Raw genomic sequence first — 4874 nt, 5'->3', positions numbered from 1 at the left:
TTTGACGTGACAAATGAGAAAAAATGTGTCACTGTCATTCAATTAAATATTGCTAGAGCACTTTTTTTTTTACATCTCAGGGCTTAATGGTAATCTTGTTGTGTCATTCTGCTCGGTGAAGGATCCTGGACATTCCCACCCAGAAACATGTTCAGATTAACATCAACCTAATCCACTGTCATACATATGGTAAGTAATTGCAAAATACAATTATATAGTAATTGTATCTGAAGCTGTAGAAGGCTTCTTTAACAAGAATCAAGAAGTCATTTGTCATGCCAGTGATGGCAGTCATGCAATAATGGCAAATTAAATGGTATTCAGCAATGATGCTATTGTTGGCTTGAGAGGATCCATGACATCAGCACAAGGAAGGATGCGGTGATGAGACTGATCTTGTGACTTACTCCACTTGAAACCTCTGTAAAGGTTGAGGAAAGAAAACAAGACATTCGTTTACAAAATTAAAGAAACAAGCCTATAATATTTAAAAAGGCGATATTTAATATTGCTTACGTGTCCCATCCACAGAAATGGAGTTGATGTCAATGCTGAAGGCTGTGATGCTTGAAGCTGCTCCGACCAAAACATTTCCAATCTGAGTGCCATTAGGAGCAGATGTTGATGGAAATCCAAGGCCTATGATTTGGATGATTGATCCATTACTGCAAAAGGAATTAAGAAATGTTATATTGTTTCATTCGTATAAATTCATGATCAGTGCTCTTAGGATATTATCGTCATAACGTGAACAAATTACCTGAATGAATTCACCGTGATGGTGCGGAATGAAGAAAAAGCTTCTTTATAGAAAGGTCCAAGCTGCAGAAATACAATAAAATATTTTTTTACTCCATTTATTTAATTTGCTTGTGTTTCTTAACTTGTGCCTTGCCTTTTTAATTCACCTACAACTGCCGGTAGTAAAGCTATTCCAATTTTCTCAATGACGACCCGATAATTTGTCTGTGTTCAATAGTTTTGAATATGAAAACTCGACACCAGGAATAAAATGCACCTTCTTTTGCTGTTAATTTTGAAAGAGGAAACTATTTATCATTTATTACTTACTGTTGACACAAGCAATGCGGCTCGCGTTTGAAACGCTGCAGATGATGGATTCAACAAGTCACTTGTAAATGTTTCTGCCGGAGATCTGAAAGTCAATTGTGCTGTTGTGACTGCTTCAGCAGTTGTAGTGGTAACTGTAGTTGTAGCACTCTTAGCTGTAGTTGCAACATCGGCAGCTGTAGTTGCAACACTGGCAGATGTAGTTGCAGCACTGGCAGATGTAGTTGCAACACTGGCGGCTGTAGTTGCAGCACTGGCAGATGGAGTTGCAACACTGGCGGCTGTAGTTGCAACACTGGCAGCTGTAGTTGCAGCACTGGCAGCTGTAGTTGCAGCAATGGCAGCTGTAGTTGCAACACTGGCAGCTGTAGTTGCAACACTGGCAGCTGTAGTTGCAGCAATGGTGGGGGATGCAGTTGTGGAATTTAATGTAGTTGTTTCTTTAGTAAGAAAAAGATGGAATAGTGAATAATGGTAGCGTTCTCTTGAACAAACAAACATATTACAACATGAGTATATTTTTGCTAAGTCACAGTTAATTTCACAGGAGACTTCATGGTAATTATGAATTTGAATGCTCATTGTCAAAGCAGCAATTTGTACAAAAAAAGATCAGGGAAGGAGACACACTAACTCACCGACTCTGATGGATTAATTACAAATGACATAGGATATACTTCTTTCCGTTAACAACCATAGGAGTGAAATGCAGGCTTAGTGTTTACTTACGATGTACAGTGATGGAAGCGGCATCAAGAGTGATGTTGAAGGTACTGTTCGGGTTCGACACAGCGGCTACTAAGGTTTTTGCAACATCTGCAGCCTGTGGGATTTCTTCAGTCGAATTAGTTTTAGCAAACACAACCCCGACCTTTGCATTAGTTTGACCCGCTCGTGTTCGGTTTGAAGCTTGGCTACATCATGAAAGAAAATAAATGTATCAAATTATATTGACATTAGTAACTTATGAGTATGTGTAGTATTAAATGTTGTGTGTCATTTAAACATTTAAATATAGGAGTCTTAACATGGAAAATATTACCTGAACTGAACAACAAAAGAGTGGGTGAAAAGATCGCCATATTCAAAAGTGTAGATGAAATTATACTGTGGGAATAAAGAAAATAGAAAGAATGAACAAACTTCAAATTGGGTAAGCTTCAAATTAACTGGAAAACTGCAAAAAACAACAAGCAGAAACACAATTAGAGTAAGTACAAACCACTTCTATGACTCTTCGCTCAAGCTCAATGAATTGCGGGCTGCTTCTATTATTGTGTTCCTCTAAAAATAGTTCATCCAAGTTTGTTGAGAGGATCACAACTGTTGGGGGAGCTACAAAAGATGTTGTCGACGATGGAGTTGTTGTTGGAGCGGGAGTTGTTATAGGTGTGACATTTGTTGTCGGTGTGGCATTTGTTGTTGGCGCACTAGTTGATATCAGCTCGAGAGTTGTCATAGGTGCCGGAGTTATTGTCGGTGCAGGAGTAGTTGTCTGCTCAAGAGTTGTACTGTGTGCCAGGGTTGTTGTCAGCACAACACTTGTTGTGGGTACCAGGGTTGTTGTCAGTGCGAAAGTTATTGTCTGTGCTGGAGTTTTTGTAGGTATTGTCGTTGTTGTCATCACAGCAGAAGTTGTTGTCGGCATGAGAATTGTTGTAGGCACCAGAGTGGTTGTCGGTGTGGGAGTTGCTGTGGGAGCCTCAGTTGTTGTCGCTGAGGTAGTTGTTGTGGGTGCCGGAGTTGTTGTCTGTGCTGGAGTTGATGTAGGCACCGTAGTTGTTGGCACGGGAATTGTTGTAGATGACAGTGTTGTTGTCGGCGCAGGAGTTGTTGTTAGTACCGGAGTTGTTGTTGGTGTGGGAGTTGTTATTTGTATCAGAGTTGTCGTCAATTTGGGAGTTGTTGTTGGTGCCTCAGTTGTTGTCTCTGAGGGAGTTGTTCTGAGTGCTGTAGTTTTTGTCGGCGCAGAAGTTTTTGTCGGTACCAGAGTTGATGTCGATGTGGCAGTTGTTGTAGGATACACTGTTGTTGTCACCGCTGCAGATGTTATCACTGCTGCAGTTGTTGTCGTTGCTGGAGTTGATGTTGCTGCCGTAGTTGTTGTCGGCTCAAAAGTTGTTGTAGGTGCAGGAGTTTTCATCTGCTCAGGAGTTGTTGTAAGTACCAGAGTTGTTGTCAGTGTAGGAGTTGTTGTGGGTGCCTTAGTTCTTGTCGCTGAGGGAGTTGTTGTGGGATTCAGAGTTATTGTAGGTGCCCTGGTTGTTGTCGTTTCAGGAGTTGTTGTAGGTGACAAAGTTGATGTAGGTGTGTGAGTTGTTGAAGGTGTGGGAGCTATTGTGGTTGCCAGAGTTGATGTAGGTGCTGGACTTGTTGTGGGTGCCGGAGTTATTGTAAGTGCTGCCGTTGTTGTTTTTGGCACTGGAGTTGTTGTGGGTAAATTACTTGTTGATGTAGGTGCTGAAGTTGTTGTAGGTGCCAGAGTTGCTGTCGGAGTGGCAGTTGTTGTAGGCGCTGGAGTTGTTGTAGGTTCCACAGTTGTTACAGAAATGGAGGTGGTGTCAATGCTGAAAACTGAGATGTTTGAAACTGCTGCGACCAAAACATTTGCAATCTGACTATCATCAGGTGATATTGATGAAAATTCAATGTCCATGATTTGGATGACTGATCCCTCACTGCAAAAGAAATTACAACATATATTGTTTCATTCGTATACTTTCATGATCATTGCTCTTCGAATTTTATCATCTCAACATCAACAAATTACCTGAATGATTTCACCGTGATGGTGCGGAATGAAGGAAAATTTTCTTTGTAGAAGGATTCAAGCTGCAGAAATACAAGAAAATCCTTTCTTACTACATTTATTTCATTGGCTTGTGTTTCTTTAGCTGTGCATTGTCTTTTTAATTCACCGAACATTGCCTGTAGTAACACTCCTCCAATATTTTCAATGACTACGAGATAATTTATCTGTGTTCAATATTTTTGAAATTTAAAACTAAACACTTGGAATAAAATGCCCCTTATTTGATATCAATTGTGAAACAAGAAACTATCTATCATCTATTACTTACTGTTGACTCTAGCAATGTGGCTCGCGCTTGAAACGCTGCAGATGATGGATCTAGCAAGTCACTTGTAAATGTATCATCTGGAGATGTGAAAGACATTTGCTTTGTAATGACTTCTTCAGCAGTTGTAGTGGTAAACAAAGTTGTTGTAGGTGCTGCAGTTGTTGTTGGCATTGGAGTTGTTGTCGGTGTTGGAGTTGTTGTGGGTGCTGCAGTTGTTGTGGGCGCGGCAGTTGTTGTGGGCGCCGCAGTTGTTGTGGGTGCCGCAGTTGTTGTGGGTGCCGCAGTTGTTGTGGGTGCCGCAGTTGTTGTGGGTGCCGCAGTTGTTGTAGGCACCGCAGTTGTTGTGGGTGCCGCAGTTGTTGTGGGCGCTGCAGTTGTTGTGGGTGCCGCAGTTGTTGTGGGTGCCGCAGTTGTTGTGGGTGCCACAGTTGTTGTGGGTGCGGCAGTTGTTGTGGGCGCGGCAGTTGTTGTGGGTGCGGCAGTTGTTGTGGGCGCTGCAGTTGTTGTGGGTGCCGCAGTTGTTGTGGGCGCTGCAGTTGTTGTGGGCGCTGCAGTTGTTGTGGGCGCGGCAGTTGTTGTGGGCGCTGCAGTTGTTGTGGGTGCCGCAGTTGTTGTGGGCGCCGCAGTTGTTGTGGACGCTGCAGTTGTTGTGGACGCTGCAGTTGTTGTGGGCGCTGCAGTTGTTGTGGGCACTGCAGTTGTTGTGGGCGCTGCAGTTGTTGT

General features: G+C 42.6%; 1 long non-coding RNA gene across 1 annotated transcript; it reads right to left on the bottom strand.

Moving 5' to 3' along the window:
* Positions 1–3622: 3622 nt before the first annotated feature.
* On the bottom strand, positions 3623–4386 carry LOC130212142 (uncharacterized). Its single transcript, XR_008835242.1, has 3 exons — positions 4152–4386; positions 3842–3903; positions 3623–3749 (listed from the first exon to the last, which is right to left on the bottom strand). It is a non-coding gene; the product is annotated as an uncharacterized LOC130212142 (long non-coding RNA).
* Between the last annotated feature and the right edge of the window lie 488 nt (positions 4387–4874).

Source organism: Pseudoliparis swirei, chromosome 21, assembly GCF_029220125.1.
Source record: "Pseudoliparis swirei isolate HS2019 ecotype Mariana Trench chromosome 21, NWPU_hadal_v1, whole genome shotgun sequence".
NCBI lineage: Eukaryota > Metazoa > Chordata > Actinopteri > Perciformes > Liparidae > Pseudoliparis > Pseudoliparis swirei.
The sequence above is the reverse complement of the archived record's forward strand: the minus strand, read 5'-3'. Positions and strand labels throughout refer to the sequence as shown.